At 38.3% G+C, this 25757-nt stretch overlaps 2 long non-coding RNA genes and 1 pseudogene across 3 annotated transcripts; all 3 read right to left on the bottom strand.

Moving 5' to 3' along the window:
- On the bottom strand, positions 1-2032 carry LOC133730465 (CRM-domain containing factor CFM9, mitochondrial-like; annotated as a pseudogene).
- Positions 2033-19014: 16982 nt separating this feature from the next.
- Positions 19015-21688, bottom strand: LOC133741034 (uncharacterized). The gene is made up of 6 exons (XR_009861566.1): positions 21448-21688; positions 21031-21109; positions 20324-20452; positions 19896-19966; positions 19501-19700; positions 19015-19333 (listed from the first exon to the last, which is right to left on the bottom strand). It is a non-coding gene; the product is annotated as an uncharacterized LOC133741034 (long non-coding RNA).
- Position 21689: 1 nt separating this feature from the next.
- LOC133725441 (uncharacterized) lies at positions 21690-23503 on the bottom strand. 2 transcript variants are annotated; one of them, XR_009854448.1, is made up of 5 exons: positions 23122-23501; positions 22838-22886; positions 22461-22672; positions 21858-22128; positions 21690-21753 (listed from the first exon to the last, which is right to left on the bottom strand). It is a non-coding gene; the product is annotated as an uncharacterized LOC133725441 (long non-coding RNA). The 2 variants fall into 2 exon arrangements; XR_009854447.1 differs by having other exon boundaries at positions 21695-21753; positions 22838-23033; positions 23122-23503.
- Between the last annotated feature and the right edge of the window lie 2254 nt (positions 23504-25757).

Genomic DNA, 25757 nt, shown 5'->3' with positions numbered 1-25757 from the left:
TCTCTCTCTCTCTTTTCTTTCTTTTCTATATCAGGGATCAAAACAGAATGACCAACAAGGTGCAATTTTTACTTCTGTTATTCATGAGAGCACAGAACCGGCCAGTCTTTCCCTTTTTGCTATAAACCTAAAGATCAGAGAACCATAACTTTCAAGCAAATTCTCAACAAGATACCAATCACTTTGCCTTTGTGCTCTATTTCAATCCACTGAAGCCACTATTTCTCAGCCAAATTTAGCTCAACCAGAGGCAAAACAGACTTGTTTGATTGAAAGTTCTCGCCAAAGACAAATAGATAGTACATGTCTTATACTAGACTCCGAAATTAGGTTATGTGATAGCAGCCAACTACGCGATTACATTCTGAAACAGAATGTCTTATGATCTTTTTAGTGCATAGCTCTTGATGGAGTTGATTCATGTTCTTCCTCATAATCAGAGTGCCCCAATGTTATCAAACCGCTGAACATATTTCCCGATTAAGTACCTTTCTCCGATATTATCTTACTACTATTAGCTTCACCATTTCTGCTAAAGTGCTTATCATTTTTCCCTCGGCCAATTAGATATTCCTTTCCACCATCTCTTGTAAATGCCTTGAAACTTCTCAGTTCTCACGTTTCCATCAAAAATCATGAGCATCACTGTCAAAACGCTAGCATCTGCAATATCATTATAATGTGAATTCCCCCTCATCACCTTTGTAATCACTATTGATAGGCCTCTACTTTGCCATATGTAGCCTCCGAGCCCTTCTCCTCTTGATCTCATAATTGGAATTGTCATTTTCAAGTGCCTTGGATCTTCTGTATCACCCTGAAATTTAGGCCTCTACTTTGCCGTATGTAGTCCTCCGAGCCCTTCTCCTTTTGATCTCATAATTGGAAATGTCATTTTCAAGTGCCTCGGATCTTCTGTATCCCCTAAAATTCTTCTCCGTTCCAAGCCCTTAATCGGGTAAACTCCTCTTCCTCTGCTGTATCCCCAATCACAGCAATGAACTTGTCTAACACCTGTTGCTCAGGGGGTTCTGAATGTCTCAATGTATTATCAGGCTCTTTTACTGATAGCGCCCCCATAAGGACTCCCGTCCTAATTTCATTGAAGAATGAGGAGGTGACTCTCTAAATACTAGCCATGGCAACTGGATCCTCAAGGTTAACACCACTTGTGCAGGGCTCCTGTTATATTCTTTATATTTAGCTTATGAGATTCAAGAGCCTGAATAATGCCTGCACATAAAGATGCAGAAATTAATATCCACGTTGCTTCCCTCAGGTCCTTCAGTGGCACTTCACTGAGGTATCATAACAGAACTTTATTTGAAACTGTCATAGAGAAACGAATTTCTAGATTAATAGTCAGAACAGCTAGTACTACACATTTATAAACAATTCACATATGTAAAAAATATGTACATGCAATGCTAGCAAAGACAGCACTAATATTCCAATCCTCTCAAAAGCTGTAAGCATGTATGTGTGTATGCGTGTACGTACGTACGTACATATATATGTATAACTTCAGAATCACATATGCCAAAACAGTGGGTATTTAGAAGGGGACACACGTGTTTACTTACCTTCCTTTTTGTAATGGTACTGCAAGATATTGAATTATTTCCCGCGAAACATGATTATGGCTTTGATAATATTATCACAATACCAACACTCAGCCTTGAGAGCATAGTTGCCATTTTCTTGATTCTTTTCTTTAGGGAAGTTATAATAACAAACTTGTATGGTCTGCGAAACTTCCACCGCTCAGCCTTGCTAGCTTAGTTGCCATTTTCTTGATTCTGTTCTCCAGGAAGTTATCACAACAAACTTGTAGAGTCTGCGAAACTTCCACAGCATCCACATATTCTGGACAACTCCACAAAAGACACCCACACCCACAAACACCAACATAATGTTTGTTTCTGAAGCCAAACTTCTTAAATGAAGATGCTCTAGGGTCCATAGCCCCGGATCATGTAGACAGGCAGGCAGGTGTTTTGAGTTTCTGTAGTAGCAATGCCAATTTCCTCTTGGCCTGCATAATTCAGATACTCAACATGATTAGGGATCCATTTGGATGGAGCCATTTCAAAGCGAAATATGCAATTGACAACAAGGCTAAATTTACTTGCATAACAATAAATAGATAGGATCCATGTCTAACTCGAATCTCATCATACGTGTGTTGTAATAGTATTTTGTTTTGGTTATTGTAACGGCCTAATCCTAAACCAGCACTTTAGACAAGGTTACAAATCAAACTAAATCGCTAGTTTTAGAATCACTCCACCCAAATGGGTGTATTATTTGGAAATTACAAATTAGTCTATAATGAAGCAGTGAAACCATTGACAGAAAACTTTCCAAAAATTAGAATCCATAGACTCTTGTTTACTTTGTTAACCTAAGCTCCTCTACGGTTAAATTTCAATAGTAGCATTGATGTCTTCTTAACATTCACTATTTTGCAAAACACTATTTAATGCAGGTACTTAAGGCTCTGAGAGTACTGAATATCTCTTGCCCAAGAAAAAAAAAATCAAAATATCAGATCAAACCTCATTATCTTTTACTTCATATATGTCAAAAAAACAACCAAAACCAGTCGAGTCCTTTAAGCTCTATCTCAATACTGAAATTTTTTCGGCACAAGAGGTGAAATGATTCCCAACAGGGGAGAAACAGATTTATACATCGACAAAAGGGGAGTTGAAAACCCGCCTCTCATTTTCATTCTGCGAATCTCTCAAAGAGTGTTTCCCTGGTCCTTTCCCATCTGCTTCACTACTTTGCTTCTCTAACTACTCACTAGATATCAAACCTCTTATGTGGGAATTGACTGGACAGCCCATCAAAGGGATGGAATGGTGAACAAGAAAGAAAAAATAAAATTCACTAGCGTTACTTGGTTGAATCACATTGCCTGAGAGCAGTTTTGGACTGACACCTCTTAAAAAAGGCACATTTCGGTAAACAATTCAAGCTAAACTAGACTCGATTACTCGCCAAATGCAGAGAGTTGCAGTAATAAGCTATATGCATCTCTATAAATACTAGACATTAATTTCAATTCTAAGAGACAGCTTCGGGGTTCGAACCTAGGTTGGGGAGCACACCCAACAAGGCAAAAACCACTAAGAATTTGTTCATTTACCCTATTTCTAGGGATTTTTTTTTTCCACTTGCCATTAAGTTTTTTAATTGCTCCTTACCCAAAACACTCTAAGGAAGTCTTCCATAATATCCCATTAATTTTTTTTATACTATTTACCTCACCCTTTTGTTACTTAGAGAGAGAGAGACAGAGAGAGAGAGAATAGAAGAAAGAGACACCACAGGAGACTTCACCGGATTTCGGTCACTTCCGGCCAACTTTTCGCCCGATTCCAGTCACCAACCGCTGACACCGGACTTCTCTAAAAACCTCGTCAGAGGTCCTCAAAGAGGTCGTCGGAGATATCATAGGTCGCCGGAAAGGTTTATTGCCCTCAAATAGACGTCTATTGCCCCCCAATAGAGGGGTAATGAACCTCTATTGCCTCCCCTAATAGATGTATATTGGGGGGCAATACAGGTTTATGAAACCTCGCTGGAAATCTCCAAAGCAGTTGTTGTAGATCTCATATAGGGCCGGAGAGGTTTATTTGCCCCTAAATAAAACTTTTATTGCCCCCCAATAAAACTTTCGGTCGCCGGAATAGAAACTAATCTCTGTAAAATTAGACAAAACTTTTATTAAGGAAAAAAAATCAAATTACATCAATTCAAAACATTTACTGCCCCCCAATAGATGTCTATTGCCCACCAATAACCCTATATTACGAGATGATAAAACGTTTTTTTTTTGTTCTTTTTTTTCCCTTTCCTTCTATCCACTGTATACAAAAAAAAAAAAAAAGGATTTAGGCACCTAGAAAATGCTCTGGGCACCGGATCAGCATCCTCTTCCACCCGAGTCGGAAACCTAACGAACCTCGAGGTCCTCTGGCTGATGGAGTGCAACATAGCAAGTGAAAGACCCGATTCGCTGGTTTGACTAATTAAACTCACCGATTTGGACCTCGTGTGAATCATTGTTGACGAAACTTTGACAAGCGTGATTAGTCCGGCTAACCGATTATAATTGACCAATTTGGACCTCCGATTCTGGCGTCATTAACCGAGTTAACCAGCTTGAATGTCGAAGCTGAAGAAGCTCCGGCTAACGGGGCCGATTCCCGATGAGTTGACTTGGTTAGAGGTGGAGAGCCTCAATCTTTACAAGAACAATTTCAAGGGGAGTTTGCCGGCCAAAATTGTCGACTCGCCGAACCTGTACGAGCTCAGATTGTTTCAAAACAAGCTCACCAGCGAGCTGCCGTGGAATCTCGGCAAGAACTCGCCGTTGGAGTAGATTGACGCCGCATCGGAGTAAAGATCGGGGGGGGGGGGGGGGGGAGAGAGTCTATTGGAAAGGAGAGAGACCAACTAATGGCATATGAGGTAGTTTAATAATTTGACTGAGGGTATTATTGTTATTTTACACTTAAATAGATAACTGGGAATTAAAATTCTTGGTGGTGTAAGTGGAAAATCCTTGACTTGATTTTGTATATTGGGTCAAGGACCCAGTTGACTTATCAATTTTCAGAACAAAAATAGAAAATTAACTAAAAATAGAATAAAACGATCTGTTTTAAAAACATTTAATGTTATTGATTTTGAAAACCATATAATCACAATTTATTTTAAGAAAAATTAAATTATATGGTTTCTAACTTTATTCTTGTATTAAATGGAGACGTCATATATAGAAATTTGTTATGTTTATCTAACTTTTTTTATTTAAATCAAAGAAATATATCATTCATTCTCAAGCTAAAATGGTCATTACATACCATTCCGTTATCTGATAAACAAGAAGATGTGTTAGTACTCACAATGGTACATAGAACTAGACCACTTATTACACATCAAATACATCGAAAAACAAATCTCTTCATTCGGTATTACTTTAGAAGATTTGCTAAAAGGCACATGAAATGTGCATAGCTTCCTAAAAAACCTAGGGAATTATAGAAAATAAACTAAGCTACTAACATAAGGTAGGCCTAGGGCTCACATTCAGAACCAATTCAGTCAAGCCCAATTGATAGCAGCCCAAAGGATAGTCCCACTCAGAACCTTAGCAAAATGGCCCAAACATGGCCCAAGTCTCCATCTCTTTCGCACAATGGCTACGATCACGACCACGACCACGTCGATGCCGATCTAGCGCCACCTTGACCAAGTCTTCTCCGATCCAGATGCTGCCGACAAAGCAACTCCGACCACCCATGAGCCCCAAACGCTGAAACCCAAGGAAACCCTAACACAAAGATTTTGGGTTCACCCAAATGTCGGATCGATATAGCTCACCAGATGCCAGCGTCGTTGCTTGGAAACGAATTGAAGTGGACCGAAATCCAGTCCCTCCCAATTCGCCATTGACATCCCTAAAATCATAATAGCCAGACCACCATGCTTCAGATGTGTTGCACCAAACCCGCGTCGTATGCTAGACTAATCTTCTCCCTGGTCAGAAAACTCATCATTGGAAAAGGAAATTAGGGACTTCTTTTCCAGATCATCTTTCTTCCTTATATGGCCTTCGCTGTGGCGCCTTATGTGTAAAGAAGTATCACCCATTGCACTCAAGTCATCTATGCATACCAAGCTATGTGTCTTGTACAGGGAACGACAAAGCTCTCCTTTAGCAACATCCAACGACCCGTTTGTAAGCATCCACTTTCCATCGCCAATATATTGGTGGAAACCTTGTCTATCAAGAGCACTTAAAGACAATATGTTGACACTCAAATCAGAAACGTGCCTCACATCCTTCAATGTCATCTGGTAACCAAGATTAGTCTCGATGCAAATATCTCCCATTCTCGAAATCTTGGAGTAGCTTGTATTGCCCATCTTTAACATCCCAAAGTCGCATGCTTCGTATGTAGAAAAAAGCTCCAAGTTGGAAGTAACATGACAACTTGCACCAGTATCCACGAACCAATCGTGACCCTTGTCACTAACGTATAGACATTCTTGAACAGTAAGAAGCTCCCCTCAGATAGTAGCCATAATGCCATCATCTCCATTGTTTTGGTAGTTGCCTTTCTTTTTGTCTTGTTTCCACTTTCGACACATCCGCTTCATGTGGCCCGTATTACCACAATAGTGACACTTGCCACTAAATCCTCGACTTGAATTCTTGTCTTTACCCATTGTGACAAGGAGCTTTCCTTGTCCATTGTCTGTGCCCACAGCTTTCCTTCTTGTTTCTTCGTTAAGCATGTTATCCTTAACGGTATCCATAGACAGTACACCATCAGACGCAGAATTGATTATGGTCACCACGAAAGTTTCCCAACTTTCCTTCATTCTTGGCGTCCACGTCACCCAATTTGAGTGGGTGAGTTTGATCATTGTGCTATTTGTTCCTTCCATTCTGACAATACCGAACCTGCCGATTCAAACCTTGAATTTCCCAGACGAGCCTGAGGTCTGATACCACTAGTTGATAATCGGTCAATATGTGAAGTTGAAAACCACAAATAGGCACAGCACACAAAGAGAAACAACCACAAAGATACGAGCACAAGAACATAGATTTAAGGCGGTTCAACAAAACTTTTGCCTACGTCCACCGGGCAGAAAAACGATCTTCCACTATATTTATAATGGGTACAACCAAAAAGAATAAGAAAACAAGGACTCTCTCTTTTCTTCCTATCTTTCTCTTCTTTGCCCTCTTTCACTCTCTAACTCCGAGAATGGAATACACTTTGCTCTCTGTCTCTGTGATGCAAAACTAAGAGCAGAACCCCTCCTTATATAGCCATAAGGATATCAGCTTTCTTCACCATCTAGGAAACCTATTCCTATTGGTGGTAGGCAATTATGCCTTCTCCTTCTCTGTAATCAACAAGGATTACAGGTAATCCTACATCAATAAGGATTTTCATTCCTCATTGGAACTCCATTCATCATTAGGAATCCAAAACCTACTGGGTAAACAATTCTCATACTCTAAGACAATTGTCTTAGGAAAGACTCATGGGCTGGAAACCCAACAGTTAAACCTTAAAGGTGTTGGCCTTCAACAGATAGTTTTTTCCATCACCAAAGTATGCATCCTAAGATCGATAAACACATAAACGATGAGATTGAAGCACAAAATCAACAAACATGTTATGACATATTGAAATCGTAAATTTTCAGATTATCAAGAACCCTAAAACGTTAACATGCTTCATGGTATCTGGAAATTAAACATCAAAACATGCTTTCAATCTCACAAGTAATCAAAACAACCAAATTATCATAACAAAAATTTGTTTTGAATTACAAACATCAAAAACTAAAAATAAAAGAAAGGTGTTCATTGGTTACACTTTTAAATATTCAAGAACGCAAGAAGCTTCAAAAGGTGATGGAGGTAGACGGCAAGGATGTTTGGCGAATTTGATTCTCAGGACTTGCTGAATTTGAAAGGCACAACAAACATCATCAATATCACAGATGAAGAGGTATTAGTCGGACTTGACTCAAGGTCTACATTGTATGACAAATTAAGAAAGACAATCCGTGTGTTTTCAAATGAAAGGAGAAAGTTTGATGTGACAGCTCCAACAGTTGGAATGACATATGTTGGTGATCTGAAGGAGTGTCGTAACACCTGGTTTCATGTGAAGGCAGTCGTTTCAAAAGATATACTAGCAGGACCAAATGCGGTGTCTAAAGTAGCGAATGCAGGCCATGAAATGCAGTCAGGAGTAAGGATGTTGAAGGCCCTGTTTTGTGCCTTGTATGTGGGATGGAGGGTTAAAAGCCGAGCTCCATTTCTTATCAGTGATGAAATTTCTAAGGATAATTAAGCAGGAGCATAGCAGGGATAAATTGGATGTGATCACTGATATAGTGGCAAAAGGATCAGGACATCAGACAGCTGAACAGACCTTTAGAGCTAAGCTTCGAAAGTATAAATATCCTACCCTTGAAGAAAGATTGCAGTGCATGTGCTATTCTTTACTTAGAACAGGACCGAAGGATATTTAAACCGGAGGAGTCATTAGGATACTGAGAATCTCCAAGAATGGTATTGAACAACTCGCCTCACTAACCATGATAGACCTCCTGATTAAATTTAAGGAGAAGTTGTGGCAAGGACAGGAAAAACCTATTTTTCTAATATATGATATCAATAGGGTAACATATGAACAGCTTATGAGATTGATGGAAAGAAATGGAAGGGAAGTCCTTCATCCAGGGCATCCTTTGACTTCTCTACGAAGTGGCTACTATCTGCGATGTGTTGCGTTTGAGAAAGAAGAGGATTGCACTTCATTGCTAGCAGAAACCCAAATGAGATTCTCCTTTGGATTTTCCTTCACCAATTTCATGAGAAGCCTCTTTTACACTAATATCGATGGAGAATATATATTTCTGTCAAGGCTAACTGTGGAGTTTTTGGATCAAAATATACAATGGTGATATTCTTAATTTTTGAATCAAAATACAATCAAGCATGCAAGTTAACAAGGGAGATATTCTTAACTACTCATTAACAAATTAACAATGGTGATATTCTTAATTTTTGAATCAAAATATATCATAGTAGGGAATCGATCAAAAACATAGATGAACGCATACAAAGTCCTTTTTACTTCCCTTAATTAAATTAACTAGATGAACGCACCATAGTTAACCCTATTAAGTATGCAATTACTAGTGGTAGCTAATCACTAACACAAACACAATCAACGCATTAAGCACATATGGAAGTTTGATCAATTCAAGCAAAGAACACAAGTTGGAATGCCATACAAGCATGCAGAGCTCATTGTTGATTTACTTAAGGAATTATAGGATTTGCACTTTAATTATTAAGACCTAGAACGCTAGCATATCTTAAATGGATTTAATTACATGCTCATCAATCTAAGTATGCATCCTAAGATCAATAAACACATAAACGATCACAAAATTAACAAACATGTTATGACATATTGAAATCGTAAATTTTCAGATTATCAAGAACCCTAAAACGTTAACATGCTTCATGGTATCTGGAAATTAAACATCAAAACATGCTTTCAATCTCACAAGTAATCAAAACAACCAAATTATCATAACAAAAATTTGTTTTGAATTACAAACATCAAAAACTAAAAATAAAAGAAAGGTGTTCATTGGTTACACTTTTAAATATTCAAGAACGCAAGAAGCTTCAAAAGGTGATGGAGGTAGACGGCAAGGATGTTTGGCGAATTTGATTCTCAGGACTTGCTGAATTTGAAAGGCACAACAAACATCATCAATATCACAGATGAAGAGGTATTAGTCGGACTTGACTCAAGGTCTACATTGTATGACAAATTAAGAAAGACAATCCGTGTGTTTTCAAATGAAAGGAGAAAGTTTGATGTGACAGCTCCAACAGTTGGAATGACATATGTTGGTGATCTGAAGGAGTGTCGTAACACCTGGTTTCATGTGAAGGCAGTCGTTTCAAAAGATATACTAGCAGGACCAAATGCGGTGTCTAAAGTAGCGAATGCAGGCCATGAAATGCAGTCAGGAGTAAGGATGTTGAAGGCCCTATTTTGTGTCATGTATGTGGGATGGAGGGTCAAAAGTCTAGCCCCATTCTTATCAGTGATGAAACTTCTAAGGATAAGCAGGAGCGTAGCAGGGATAAACAGGATGTGATCACTGATATAGTGGCCAAAGGATCATGACATCATACAGTTGAACGGACCTTTAGAGCTAAGCTTCGAAAGTATAAAAATCCCACCCTTGAAGAAAGTTTGCAGTGCATGTGCTATTCTTTACTTAGAACAGGACTGAAGGATATTTAAACCGGAGGAGTCATTAGGGTACTAAGAATCTCCAAGAATGGTAGTGAACAACTCGCCTCACTAACCATGATAGACCTCCTGATTAAGTTTAAGGAGAAGTTGTGGCAAGGATAGGAAAAACCTATTTTTCTAATATATGATATCAATAGGGTAACAGATGAACAGCTCAAGGTTCTAAAAAACGGCCTAGGCACTAGGCGCTGGGTCACCATTCCGACATTGGCCTAGGCGATCGCAGTAGGCCCGGGCCTCCTCAGCGGCCGCCTGGGCTCTAGGCACTGGGCGCTGCTCCTCTAGCTTTGCCGCTACCACAGGTTCTGCGATATCTGTTTGTTGTCGAGGAACATCGCAGCGACCAAAAAATGGTTGGTTAAGAGGAGATCGGGTCGGGGTCTGGATCTCCTTGATGAATCTGGACTACAGACGGAGCAAAAGATCGAGTCTTGGCTCGGGATTGGACTTGAATCATTCTGCTACATGTGTAGCACCAGTAGGAGGCGCCTATGGAAGCCATCTAAGATGATCTGAGATGAGCTAATCCCTAATTTCATAAAAGGGGCCAAATTGGGCGAAGAGGCAAAAGAGCCAAAGACTCTTGCTTTATAGAGGAATTGAATCCGGTAAAGTTAAATTAGAGGTCAAGAATCAAGAGCGAACTGGAATCGAATGGGATTACTCACAATGAGATTTTGAACTCTAGTGAAGGGAGAGATAGAGAGACGAGCGGAAAAGAAGAAGAAGAGCCCTTTTTTTTTTTTTACAGAAGAGCAGAGCGTTTTATTACGTTTAGAATTGATTGTTGACCAATAATCAATGAATTGATTATTAATAATCAAAGGACTGTACTTTTCTTTGCTCTATATTAATCAATGAAATCAAATTGATTGCTAATTAATAATTAATAAACTGTGATCTATATATAAATAATGATACTTTATTTATATAATTATATATTATAGAAGTAAAATTGAAAAAAAACAAAAAACCACCTAGTCCCCGCCTAGGCCTCTGGGCGCTAGGCTCCGGGCTACCGCCCGACTAGCTCCTAGCATTTTTTAGAACCTTGGAACAGCTTATGAGATTGATGGAAAGAAATGGAAGGAAAGTCCATCATCCAGGGCATCCTTTGACTCCTCTACGAAGTGGCTACTATCTGCGATGTGTTGTGTTTGAGAAAGAAGAGGATTGCACTTCATTGCTAGCAGAAACCCAAATGAGATTCTCCTCTGAATTTTCCTTCACCAATTTGAGAAGCCTCTTTTATACTAATGTTGATGGAGACTATATATTTCTGTCAAGACTCTCTCCCCTATCTTTACTCCGGCGCGGCGTCAATCTACTTCAACGGTGAGTTCTTGCCGAGATTCCATGGCAGCTCGCTAGTGAGCTTATTCTGAAACAATCTGAGCTCGTACAGGTTCGGTAAGTCGGCAATTTTTGATGGCAAACTCCCCTCGAAATTGTTCTCGTAAAGATCGAGGCTCTCCACCTCTAACCATTGATACGTCTAAAAGATGCACAACTTAAACCTTGCACTCAAATATCATCGTTGGTAATATAGTGATCAAGCAAGGGTCATTACCCGCTGAAGATTGTTCCTAAACTGCTAATCAAATGTCACAAACTACTCTAAACCATGCTACTGAACAGTTAACGAAAATAAATTAATTAACTAACCTAGACTCAATGTAATTTTCTGTAAATTTTACAGGACACTAAAGACACATTGAGTAACACACATACAAAATTTCAGAACAATCGGAGTTGATTTGTTATATGAAATAATTCACATAAAACTGAACACAGAAAGATAACAAAGCAGAAACAGATTTTATAACTTTAAACTATTGATAGAAACAAAGCTAAGAACTCATTCTCCACCACCAAACACACTCAATCATATTAAAGCTCAGTTATGGAATCTTAATTCTCAATTGAATTTACCCGAAGTTAACTCACAAGCTCGAATTAACCCATTACCCTTTCTTAGTTCCTCGTTAAGTGAATACAAGCTCACCACTTAATCTATTTCCGATTATGCAACCTAGACACAAGCTCGCTAAATTTAACATATCAAAATCATTAAGCAAGAAAAGGGTTTGGATAAATCTAGGGTCACAAGTACGTTGGTAGTCTTGCTAAACCTAGGGTTTGAGTCACATGTAATTCAAGAAAACATTTTGCTACTCAATTGGAATCAACACACGACATATACGAATCTAGTGTTACTCCTAGCATTAGAACCCTAACCTCTTCATTTAGTTGCGCACCTAAACAAACAAGCAAAGATTCATCTTGTAGACACAGTGAATCAAACACTCAATTGATAATATAGAAAACCAAAAACTGAATTGTCTTCAATATGAATTGAACATGTTTGGGGCTTTGAAATCGCCCCTAGCAACCAAAGTATTTAGCTAGACATAGTCATGAAGAAAACAAAAACTAAAAGAAAAGAAAAGGAAGGGATGGCGGCTGGATGATGGCAGAAGATGTCGTTCTCTCCTTTCTCTTGTGCGGCAGAACCACCGTCTCAACTGAACGTCTCCCTCCTTTATTGCTTAATTAGCTTAGGAGATTTTCACTTCTTTTCCTTTTAGGATTCAAGTAGCTTCTCCTCTAAGATTCCTAATAATTTTTTCCCATAAAAATATGTCATATATCTCTAATAAACAGAGATATTCAGTTAATACTCGTCGGTGGGCTTCTAAAAGGAATTCGGGCCTCAAATCATGGATTTCCGTCAAAGTGTCAGATTCTCGGACTGCCCGACCTTGCTGTACTAAATCAGCCATAACTTCTTGTAGGAAAATGATATGAATGAACCGTCAAAATTTCTGGAAACTAGACATCGAAGGCTTTCCAACCATATAAAGCTCACTGTCTGGTTCATTCTGAAATGCTCTCAGTTTCATGTCGAAGTTGACTGATCTGCACAGGCAGATTTACTGATTTAGCTTCCTTTCTTCTACTTTGCTCCATAACACCTAGAAAACATAAAAATAAAGTAAATGACTCAAATAGATGGAAAACTAGCTAAGAAAACATGAAGAAATCAATACAAAATCATGTACATTTATGAGCTTATCAACCGTGTCAACTCGTCTGGAATCGGCCCAGTTAGCCTGAGCTTATTCAGCTTTGACATTCAAGCTGGTTAACTTGGTTAATGACGCCGGAATCGGAGGTCCAAATTGGTCAATTATGATCGGTCAGCCGGGTTAATCACGCTTGTCAAAGTTTGGTCAACAATGATTCACGCGAGGTCTAACTCGATGTGTTTAATGAGTCAAACCAGCGAGTCAGGTCTTTCACCTGCTATGTTGCACTCCGTCAGCCAGAGGATCTCGAGGTTAGTTAAGTGTGTTTAATGAGTGGAAGAGGATGCTAATCCGGTGCCCAGAGCATTTTTTGGGTGCCCAGATCCTTTTTTTTTTTTTTTTTTTTTTTTTTTTTGTAAAATGTGGACAGAAAGAAAGGGAAAAAAAAAACAAAAAAAACGTTTTATTATCTCGTAATACAGGGTTATTGGTGGGAAATAGACGTCTATTGAGGGGCAGTAAATGTTTTGAATTGATGTAATTTCCTCGTTTTTTTCCTTAATCAAAGTTTTATTTGTCTAATTTTACAGAGATTAATTCCTATTTCGGTGACCGAAAGTTCTATTGGGGGGTAATACAAGTTTTATTCAGGGAGCAATAAACCTCTCCGGCCCTATATGAGATTTACAACAACTGCTTTGGAGATTTCCAGCGAGGGGTTTCATAAACCTCTATTGCCCCTCTATTGGGGGGCAATAGACGTCTATTTGGGAGCAATAAACCTTTCCAGCGACCTATGAGATCTCCGACAACCTCTTTAGGGACCTCCGACGAGGTTTTCAGAGAAGTCCGGTGTCAGCGGTCAGTGACTAGAATCCGACGAAAAGTTGGCCGGAATCCGGCGACCGAAATTCGGTGAAGTCTCCTGTGGTTTCTTTTTCTTCCTTTTTCTCTCTCTCTAAGTAACAAAAAGGTGAATCTCCTGTGTGCCAGTTTTGCGCTAGGTAGGAGGCGAGTTCCTTGCACTTGCAAATGGTCGCTGCCTTCTAGTCGCAAAGTGATACGCTCAAAGCAAGCGCATAATTTAACCCTGAAAACATCGTTAGTAGTATAAGCAAATAGGGATCGTTCTATTCCGGGGATTGAGGGTACACCTGTCATTGTCAAAAACAAATAAAGAATTAAAATAATAAAGTAAAAAGTATTATGTACAAAAATAAAATAAAGAATAAAAATATATACAAGTTAATATAAAAAGGGGGGTTTTGAGATTATAGAATTGGAATTAAAATTAAATGAAATAAAGAAAGTGTAAAAACACATATACAAGGGTGGAACACAAGAAACAAAGATCAAAACTACAATCATATGAATGAAATCCAATTACAATTCCCATAGTTGATTATCTATGTCATGAGAAATAAGTTGACCATGTGAAACATTCAAAGCAAATGATTTCCCATATTTTACTTTCCTTGAATATTTAATCTAAGTGAAAGCACCTAAATTAAACCTATTGAACATGCAATCATAGTCTAGAAAACTAGCTAATCAAGAACACATTCAATGCATGAAGAACAAAGAAATGATGTCAACCAAAGTGCACAACCTAGTATGAAAAAGTCCATCTATTTGCAATCCTCCTTAATTGATTTCGACTTTTGTCCAAAGCCTTTACTACTTAAATCTAGCACCAATTACATGCATATATCCTAAGTTGGCCATCAAAGAACACGTACATATAAAAGTTTTCCATAATCCAAAATCAATTAAGCAATCTCACATAAGCAACATAAAAATCAACATAAAGAAATCACAATTTTTATTCAAACATAGAAATTGGGCTTAAACTTTGCCCTTAATGTTATTGTTAACTAGAAACAAATTCCTACGAAATTAAATAAGCAAAAAGAATGAATTACACCGTGAGTTGGAGATAGAGATGGAGTGCTTGAAACGTTGAAATCTTGAATCTTGGAAGCAAGCCTTCAAGGTGGACGATGGAGGATATGATATTCCCGGCTCCTTCTTCTTCTTCTTCTTCTTACTTGAAAACGCAGAATTTTGCAACTAGAGAATGGAGAGAAAAATGGAATAGAAATGGAGAGACAAAGAAGATGAAATGGATGAAGGAATGTACTTAGAGTGAGAGGAGAAGGTGTTTATATAGGGAAGAAAAAGAAGAGTGAAATGATAAATGGAAGAAAAATAATGAAAGTGGTTTGTAAAATATGGAAAAGATGGAGTAATGATGAAATGAAAGCAAGGCATGAAGGTGCAGAAGTATGGAAGTGATGATGATCTATTGGAGCAGAAAAATATATCCAAGGAAAAAGAGAAAAGCATCTAGCTTTCTTCATGTGGGTAGGAAACTTGAACATGTGGTGTTGAGCTGTTTTAGGTCAGTTTCTGCCCTTTTATTCCTTCAATTATTTCTCCAACAGGAATTCAGTTTTGGCTCGTGACTTCTTCATATGAAATGATCTACCATGAGTGTAGATCATTTTGGTAAAATTTCAGAATTTATTTCCATGTCTTTGGGCTGGAAATGCTGCTGGACCTCTTACAGGTCCAGTTTTCCAGTTTTGCTTCTGCAGGAAATTGGGCTGACTGTTTGAAGGCCTTCCACTCAATTATAGCTCTGGCACTCTTCATAAGAAATGATCCTTAGGATGTGTAGAATGGATCTGGAAAGTTTCAGCTCATTTGAAGTTCATTTGGTCCGGCGGCCGCTCCTTCTTCCTTGCTTGGCTTGGTTTCTCCTAGCCGGAGTAGGAAAATGTGTAAAATTGACATTTTAGTACATTTCCATTTTTCTCCACCATTTATAGGTAAGTGTGGACCTAATGCTCATTTCACCATCATTTACTCCAATGTACCTAAGAAAATAGAAATTGAGTTAAAAATCGATTCGTTAAGGAATTAACTAAGCAAAATGTGAGAAATTAACTATTAAAATACCACTTTAAAATGCTCCTATCACAAAGTGAAACTAAGTGTCACTGGAAGTTGTTTCCAGTGGCATCATGATAGGAAAGCTGTGCGTATGGTAGTTATGCTTTGCTGTAATCGGGTTGCAGATCAAGTTATCTTTCCGTTGTGTCACCGCTGCATTAAAGCAGTTAAAGCAAATAGAGTCGCCAATAGTGCGCTCTTTGCTAGTTGGTGCTTTGTTGAGTACAAGCTTTTAGTAGAGACTCAGGATAGTATTTCAGGATGTTCTCTAGCTACTTATTGTAATCAGGGGTTTAGGCTCAATGTCCCCCCCTTGTATTCGACAGTTTCTTTAATTAAGGCTATCAAGGCTTGAGGGCTGCCGCACCGCCCTTTTTCTCAAAAAAAAAAAAAAAGTAACAAAAAGGTGAGGGTAAAATAGTCTCAAAAATAAATTTAAAAAAAAAAAAAACTTAATGGGGTATTAGGAAAGACTTCCTTAGAGTGTCTTGGGTAAGAGCTAATTAAAAAACTTAATAGGGTAAGTGAAAAAAAAATCCCTAGAAATGGGGTAAATGGACAAAATCCCTATTCAATTTATTGCCTGATGGTTATGAGTGTGTATTTAAAACTTCTCTTCATTGACATACATAAGAAATGAAAATGTAAATATCAGGGAGTAGGCCTGGGCTCGGGTCGGGCCAATCCTAAATTTTGCTAGAATCGAGACTGAGCTCGAAGTAATCAGTTCGGGCCGGTTCGGTTTATTTGAAATATGAGAACCGAAAGAAGCCCGACCCGATAAGTTTAGTGTCGGGTTTTCGGGATTTTCGGTCCCAAAACTCAACTATTTTCCAGAACTTGGACTGCCTGCAATGCATAGTCTTGTAACTGTGTTGATGCATTTTCTGGTACATGTAATGCAAATGGAGGCTTTTCAAGCATTATAGTACAATAATCACTCATCAAAGCTCATTACAACAGAAGTTAAACTGTGAAACATTGATCATAGAGCTGAGAGCAATTCAAATACAATTATACAACAATCACATCATCACATGAACTGAAATTAAAGACAAAGGCTCAAATACTGAATCTGTGAATCAGTGAATCAAGTCAATCAAGTGATGATCTAATGAACACAATTACACAAAGTCACAAATACATAAAAATAAATTAGTTGCACTACAGCAAACTGCACTGCAGTATTGCAATATCCACTGTCAAGAACACCACATAGCTTATTCAATGCCTTAATGAAATAATGGTTAATGCAAATTCCCAAACCACAAGTCTAGAGCATCAAATCATCATTGTCTACAACTGTCCAGAACACCAAAGTTTGACAATGAAAGAATAAAAATAAAATCAGGAAGTTGAACAAATGGACTAATGGCGGCTGTTGCAGCTGGGTGCAGCTGCTCCACATGCTTTCATCACCAACTCCAGCTGCTGCAGGCCTGCAGTTGCTCCACATGCTTTAAGTTTCAGGCTACATCTAACAAACAGAAATGACAGATAAAAATCAAATCAATATCAGGCCTTAAGCACATAACACACCTATTAGCAGTATAAGCACAAACAATGTCATTAACAGTTTAACACATATGATAGATCAAAAGTTCAAAACCAAATTAATGACTTTAAGTGATGGGCAGTGCACATAACACACATATTAACACATATAAAAACCATTGATGTTGAACCACAATGACATTAACAATATAACACAATAACACATTAAGCCATTAACAATTTAACACATCAATTCAAAATCAATGACACCATTGAGATATTCACTTGCTGTTCACACATTTGCACATATTAACAGTTTAACACACATATCAACACACATTCACACATTTACACATTCACTAACAGTTCACACATTAAGTACTTAACAGTTTCACATCAGTCCCTAAATCAATGACACACTAACACAATAACACATCACAAATTTCTAATTACAGATTAAGTGATTGCAGTCTGCTACCTTTATAATTTGGCTTTTTCTTTGCTTGCTGATTTTGCAGCATCCATTGCCTTTGCATTCTTTGAAGCTTTAGAAGATTTAGAGGTGGATGGAAGGTTAGGTTGCTCAACTGAAGTACATTCTTCATTTGCATGTTCTACAGCCAAATTGAAAACAATCTGACGATTAAATTTATCACATAAAAAATATGAACTGAAACTAATGAAACATAGTTATTTAAAATGCTCAAAACTACAAAATTTCATACCATGCTCCACACTTTCATAGAATTTAATGTCCTCAACAGTGGGAACATATTGGATGTTGTGAATGGTCTCGGACCTAATCCAGTTTTGGTAACAGATCAATGCTTCCACTGTTTTGGGAGTGAGAGAACTCCTAAAAGGATCAATGACCCTTCTCCCAGTGCTAAAACAAGACTCACTTGCCACTGTGCTCACTTGTATTGCTAAAACATCCTTGGCAACTGCAGCAAGGTTCGGATACTTCATGCCATTCATCTTCCACCAGTCCAATATTTGCCATTCTCACTACTAGAATTTTGTTCATAGACATCGGTTCTGGACCGATGTTAAACTAATTTTCGACCGATGTCTTAGTGGGTGTAGAGAAAAGTATAGACATCAGTATAAGCGCGTTTTCAACCGATGTCCCAGACAACAACCAACATCGATTCTAAAAAACAAATCGATGTATAATCGTTATAATCATCATATTTTTGTATGTTAGGTATGTCTAATTCTTCATATTTTCACATTTTATGCTTAAAAAAGTATATGTCGAACAATACCTACTTGAACATTTGCATCGATTTCTATTCCAGAAGTGATGTCCAGTACACTTGTAGACATCAGTTTCCATGAGTATTGTTTGTTCGTAAAACCGATGTTCACCTTTTGACCACACATCGGTTTGCTCCATTGTAGGTGATTTGTATGTTCATAATAGATTACGGTTTGGTGATTAGAAATCGATGTGCAGTAGTTTTGATTACATCGGTTTTGAGTTACAATTCGATATATTGATAATCATAGGACATCGATTTCATTTTTGATACTGATTTCTAATCTCTCAACTGACTTCGTTTTCCTTGGCATTACTGTTTTATTATGCTTTAATATACTTCACTTCATTTTGACAAGCATGATGTGAAAAGTTTGCATTTAGCTATTGCTGGGAAAAAAAGTGCATTTCTCATCATCCAAAATTAGGGGCTTTCCATTAATTTTCTTTCCAAATTCATGATTCAACATAATTCAGAAAATAAACCCCTAAACTTACAAAAGCTAGCTTGGAAACATATGAGCAACAATGTACAAAAGTTCCACACCAAGGTTTGCTTCAAAGCCAAAACTAGCTAGCCTTACTCAAAAAACATCTTGGCAGTCACAGTCCTACATCAAACTCTGTATATAATCAGCCACTTCAATGCACACCTCGTCAATTTGATTTTGGCTATATGATTTCCGCGTCTTTACCGCCCACTAGAAATATATAAACATGCAACACATAAGGCACAGTGATTGGGTAAACAAGCTAATGAAGATAATTAGTGTGGAAACCCTATGGACTATCTATAGAGGCCAACACTGGCAATATAAAGACTTGGAAGTAACTGGAACGTAAAACAGAAACAGAAACAAAATAATACCTTTTTTCAAATGCTTCTATAACATCAGAGACAGATTGGAGATTCTCCAAGGGTTCCCATGTATTAGCTATCTCTGGCCAGCCACGCCCGCACAAGCACAACACCAACAGGTTGATTCTTCGGATATTACTCTGACTCCTTTGTTAACTAATGTTGCTTCCACCTGATCAGCAGACTGACAGCTAGTTGACTCTAACGTTCTGCATACAAATTGCAGAAACAAGGTCATGTGTCACTTATCTGCAGCATACATCAAAATCCTACAAATGTAGATATTATTGATGAGCATCTGAACACAATCTAGACTGAAATCTGTCCAGCAACACTTGATAAAATAAGTACTCAAATAATCTGAAAATCATGTAGAATTTCCAATAAAAGGATCACATATAAACCTGGATAACAGGTGTTCAGCTTCCAACTCCGTCATAAATGCACTAATAAGTGCAAAGTTTGAAACTTTGATCTGTCAAGTTCAAGCAAAATAAACATTTACAAACCCTCAGACAAATATCAAGCAAAACCAAAAAAGAAAAAAGAGGCATTCAAAGCATAGCATAGCAGCACTGAGAACCATTGCTAAAGGCAAAAGCCTTATTATCATATACTTTAAATCTATCCCACTGACACGAGTGGCATTGTATAACATCCCTAATAGAAATGCATTTATAATACTATATGTTAGGTTACAACTGAATATACAGACACTATATAATGACAGGTGCGAGAACAGCAATGGAATCTTGTTCTTATGAATTGAAATCTAAGTTTCTGGATTTAATCAAGCAGATATTTGCCAACGTTTATTTCAAAGGAACAACACCTGCAAGGCTTTCTCTCAACAATATGATAGAGACGGCCAGGTGCATACAGCCTCCTTGGATCTTTAAGCATCTTCTTATCAGGTATACATGTGTCCCGCATACATCTTAGGCATAGTAGACACGGCAAACTGTAAAATAAATCCAACTTTCATAATACAGTGAAAATCTAGATACGTAAGGGCAGAAAAATGATGTCATCACTTAATTAAGTCTTGTTATACTAGTCTGCCCACTCCTAAAATTAAAGTCTCCATTAACCCCTTTCTCAGATTGAACAGTTTGATGGTGCAGTGACTAGTGATATATATTAGCAACACAAAATGATATTGTAAAGCGCATTTTAATTAGTTTCTATCTTGTTCTGCACTCTAGTATTATCTTTACTATCCATCAGCTCAAAGAAACAGTTGAAGACAGAGTATATATATATATAATATATATATATATATATATATATATAGAGAGAGAGAGAGAGAGAGAGAGTATCAGGGAGATAAACTGAATAAAACAACTATGGAAATTCATTATATAGAAAAGAAATAATGATGATCCTCTGAAAACTTAATAATACGACAACATATTTTGATTGTTTTAGATGCATGCAAGTAACTTGGCTATAAAAGTATAAAAATTAGAAACGATCAAATTCTACAAGAAAGATATGCAGTACGTATTCTATTCTAAGGAAAAACATAAAGATACCAACCTTGCTCCTTTTGATCCGCTTGCATAGATCGCACAACAGTGCCAATAATTCTTTTAAAGAAAATTCTAGCCTTTAATTTCTGCAACATATAAATTTAATGAGGCAAAACCAGGACTTGGGGTTTATAAACAATGCTAGTGACTAGAAAGTTATAGCATATACTAGTAGAAATTGAACCAAGGGACACAAGTACTAGAACTGTTGAACCAGAGGATAAAACATCCAGTCATAAACAAACAGTCCAATTAGTCTATGATTCGTGGTGCCTGAATACAAATCCTGACCAGAAGTGAATGCCAGAAAAAAAAAAACGATCGGAGTATCTAAAAATTCTTTCTATAAATTCATTACCATGATTTGTAAAATACAAGAACAGAAACTGAATAGCTAAAAATGAGTATCATACAACTAACATACCAATCTTCTCTGCTTGCCGCCACCATTTGACGCAAGTAGTCCGTCCACATGAGGATGATTATATGATCATTTCTGTCTCATTGTTTTGTATCTCACCTTTGTTTCTGTAGTTAATCAATGAATGATACATGAGCTACTTTAAAGCCAAATACCAACACTAAGGATTGAAACAAATTGGGAGGTGGCTAATAAACCCTCTGTCTATACAACACATGGATGAGATAAATAGATAAATTAAGTCTTTTGCCTTTTTTGCTTATGGTTGTCACTGCCATCTTTTCTTTCCCATCTTCCTTTCTTGGGTCCCTAGCATTAGATTATAACAAATCAATTAGCAACTTCTGGTCTCTGCCTACCAACATGAAGTATAATCATGAAGAAATAAGTACAAAAAGGAAGCTAAAGTATACCTGAGCACTGAGAGACTTAAGGCGGTCCTTATCTTTCTTGAATCCACGGCAACCAGGGTTGTTGTTACCCATTGCAGCTCTCGCAAGCTTAACTCTCTTGTTGGCTTCTTTAGTTGTTGCATCCAACAGATAATCAGCCACAACTCGCAGGTGAGGAGTAGGGGGCTTCTTGCTCAGAACCTTGTCACTTTTTAGAGGTGAGAATTTCATTCCTCAAATCCTGAGCTCGGGATTCTCTCACGGCAAGTTTTGTCACACTCTTTGAGACATCCTGCATAATTCACATTTTAGCATTAATGACCGTCCACCCTATCTTTCTATCATCCAATGCAATGTCAGAATTAGGAATCACAAGAGTGCAACTTAAACAAGGTGATTAAGACAATTAAAAAATAGTACAGGGGTTCAGAGCCAGCAGAAAATCCCAACTTCCGGACACCCAAATACACCCAGTCACCAGATCTCAAACAAAACACCTAAAACCCATCAACCCAACTATAAATCCATCCTTCACTCACTACCCAAAACCTAATTAAGCAAAATTCCATCAATTTTCTTCAACAATATTCCAAATAAACCAACAAAAACACATCAAAATCGCACCTTGATGAGGATTGTGTCGCCCCTAAAGAGCTAGCTAGAGCTTCTCCATGGTCTCAGGGTGGACAGTGACGACGGAGTTGTCATCGTTGATGGCTTCATCGACGACAAGGAGATTTACTGCCTTCTTCTGTTCGAGAATCGCAGTGCTGAAATCCCTCTTGGTCCCCATATTGCAACAATTTTAAAAGCAATCGCATCATAAATCAAAATCCCTAAAAAATAAAAATTTCAGAAAACCAAAAAAGTTAGGTCAAAATCGAAAAGAAGAGGAATTGGATCTGAGGGATATGAAAAGTAGAAAACTGGATTGAAGCAACAATAAATATAAAACAAATCCAAATTCAAAATTCAAATAGGAATGAGGCAAATTGACTCACACTGGCTTTTGGGAGGAGGAGCAATGATGGGCTTCTTCGCTTGGGCAACCTGGAAAGTCGGAAACAAAGTTAGAAAAGAGAGATTTGCCAATCGGAAAGAAATTACCAAATCACGGGAAGAGTTGAATAGGGTTTCGGGCGGAAGCAAAATCAACTTGAATCCCTCAACTAGAAGAAATCAAATTCGAAACCGGACCTGTTTAACAGCGGGCTCACCGGAGCAGTGTCATATTAGAAGAGAGACAAAATCAGTAATGGTGGTGGAGAGAAGAGAGAGAACATACGCTGGTGGTGGTCGGAGAAAAGGCTTGAGGTGGCTTAGGTCGGAGAATGAGCTCGAGGTCAGGACGAAGAACGAGCTCCAGGCTCTGAGCTGAGGTCGGGGCCCCGGGTCAGGTCGGAGAAGGAGCTGTGGTCGGGGGCGCGGGTCAGGTTAATTGGAGAAGGAGCTGAGGTCGGGAACGCGAAGAAGGAGGCAGTGAGAGTTTATCAATTAGGGTTCGAAAGTTTCAGACAAAATGACTAAGTGTTGGAGGAATTAAAATTTTGGACCCCGCGTTTCTCAAACTTTTTAACTTAGTCCCTCCGTGTTTTTTTCAAAATTTTTGAACGAAAGTTTACACATCGGTTAATTTAACGACCGATGTTTATAACCACAATAGAAATCGATATTTCATAAGCCGATGTTTATATGTTTTTTTTACATCGCGGGCAATTCCGACCGATTTAATAGTGGTGATGTAAATGAACAGATTTCTAGTAGTGTCTTGAGGATTTTTAGGCTTCTCAATAGGGTCTAGTAAGTATCGGTCAACCTCATGTCCAACAACAGCCTCTTCTGAGTCTTCCATCTCTCTTATTCCCAGTCTTGTTCTATGTCCAATATTTTTCCAGTTGGTTGAACATGCTTTTTGGAACCTGATCTGCTGCCATCAGTGCCTTGGTTGAGTGTGCTCTCTCCACTTTTAGATTTTCTTGAACTCTGAGATCCTTGAGCCCCCATTGATGTTGCATACAGATCATAAAGGGAAACCAGAAGCTGTTTTACCTCTGCAGACTTGGTCTTAATCTCACTATGGTCCATCTTAAGCCACTTGTGGCAGATAATCTCGAAGTTTTTGATTTTGAACCTTAGGTTTAACACCAAGGTAATATAGATTAGCTGATTGCAGTCATCCAAGCTCCCAAAATATTTGTCAAATTTCCGTATCATCTTCATAACCATGCATATCATACAAAATCTTCTCAGTCTCGGAACCAGTTTGCATCTCAACTGGCATAAACAAGTCATCAATCTCAGTCTTGATTGCCACTATATCATGAAACACTTTCTGTGATGTGGGGTGGTTTGAGGCACTTATCCTCATGGTCACATCATAGAAAACTTTCAGAAACCTGACAAACACTGCAGCCTTGTTCTAATCATCCTCAACCAGTGGCCTTACCCTTTTCCTTCTCTGTTTCTGCCTTACTTGCAGTTGCACATCATCATCGTCGTCAACCACATCATCATCCTCATCAAAGTAGTTCCCATACTTGCTTTCCTCCTTATCAGCCATTCTGTCAAAAGCTTTTTTCAACCCCAATGCAGTGTCCAATATTAAATAGGTGGAGTTCCACATTGTCAGCACATCGAGTATGCAAACCTTCTTAGATTCTAGCTGATCCTTTGCCACACACTGTTTAAAAACATCCAACCTCTGTCCACTACTCTTAATATATCAAACTGCATTCCTGATTGTAGCCACTGACCTTTCCATCATTGCAAGCCCTGATCTCACAATTAGGTTTAGAATGTGGGCAATGCACCTAACATGCAGGTACTTGCCTTCTAGAACAGGTGGTTTCTTCCAACCTAACATCTTCTTCCTAATGTAGTCAAGTGCAACCTTGTTCGCACTTGCATTGTCGACAAAAACCGTCAACACTCTCTCCACTCCCCAATCAATCAAACATGACTCCAACAACTTCCCTATGCTAATGCCCTGGTGATTAGGAATTACCCTAAAGTTCAGAATTCTTTTATGCAATGTCCAACCAATTTCAACAAAATGGGCAGACAAAATCATGTAATTGATATTTTGCACCGATGTCCATGTATCGGTGGTTAAGCACAAACAATGACTCCTAAGCTCTTTCTTAAGCTCTATTTTTGCTGCCTCATACATGTTCAAGAATTGTTTCATAATAACCCTCCTAGATGGTACTTCCGACCTAGGCACAGCCACACGACAAAAATACCGAAACCCGGGCCTTTCGATGAAATTGAAAGGCAGTTCATCTATAACTATCATCTTGCAGGCTGCTTCCCGGCAAGCATCCTGACTCCACTTAATCATCACTAACTCCTTTGTACCCCCAGTACTTAAAACCTGCTGCCCAGCTTCTAAATCAACCCTCCCGGATATTTTTTGCATACATCCTGTATATGCCTCCTAAGACTATTAGTCTCATTCCCGTAGCTATCACAAGCAAAATCAGTCTCACAATAATTGCATTTAGCTTGCTGGATAACAGAAGTTTGAATCTTCTTACCATCCTTGACCTCGAGTACAGGATTGTCGATCTTCTTGAAGTGCTCCCACACCCAGGATCTTCCGGCTGGTTTTTCTTCTTCCTCTTCCTCTTCTCCATTTGCAACAACTCCGGCAGCTCGCTTTCTCTTTCCCCATACAGCTCGCTTTTTCTTCTGGGCCTTGAATGTTTTGGGAATTGTCTGAACTCTGAAGCATCAGTTGGTGTTGGTCTTGGAACAATTGATTTTGAATTTGAATTGGAATGAATGGAATCAGAATCAGATTCAGAGCTTAAACTTTGGGATGCATTTTGTGTTGATGCCATTAAATTTGGGATGAAATGAACTGGGTTTAGGTTTTGGGAACACAGAAATGCAGAATGAGTCAATGAGATGGAACTAGGT

Source organism: Rosa rugosa, chromosome 1 (assembly GCF_958449725.1).
Source record: "Rosa rugosa chromosome 1, drRosRugo1.1, whole genome shotgun sequence".
In the NCBI taxonomy this organism is placed as follows: Eukaryota; Viridiplantae; Streptophyta; class Magnoliopsida; order Rosales; family Rosaceae; genus Rosa; species Rosa rugosa.
Note: the sequence above shows the minus strand (reverse complement) of the source record. Positions and strands in the feature narration are given on the sequence as shown.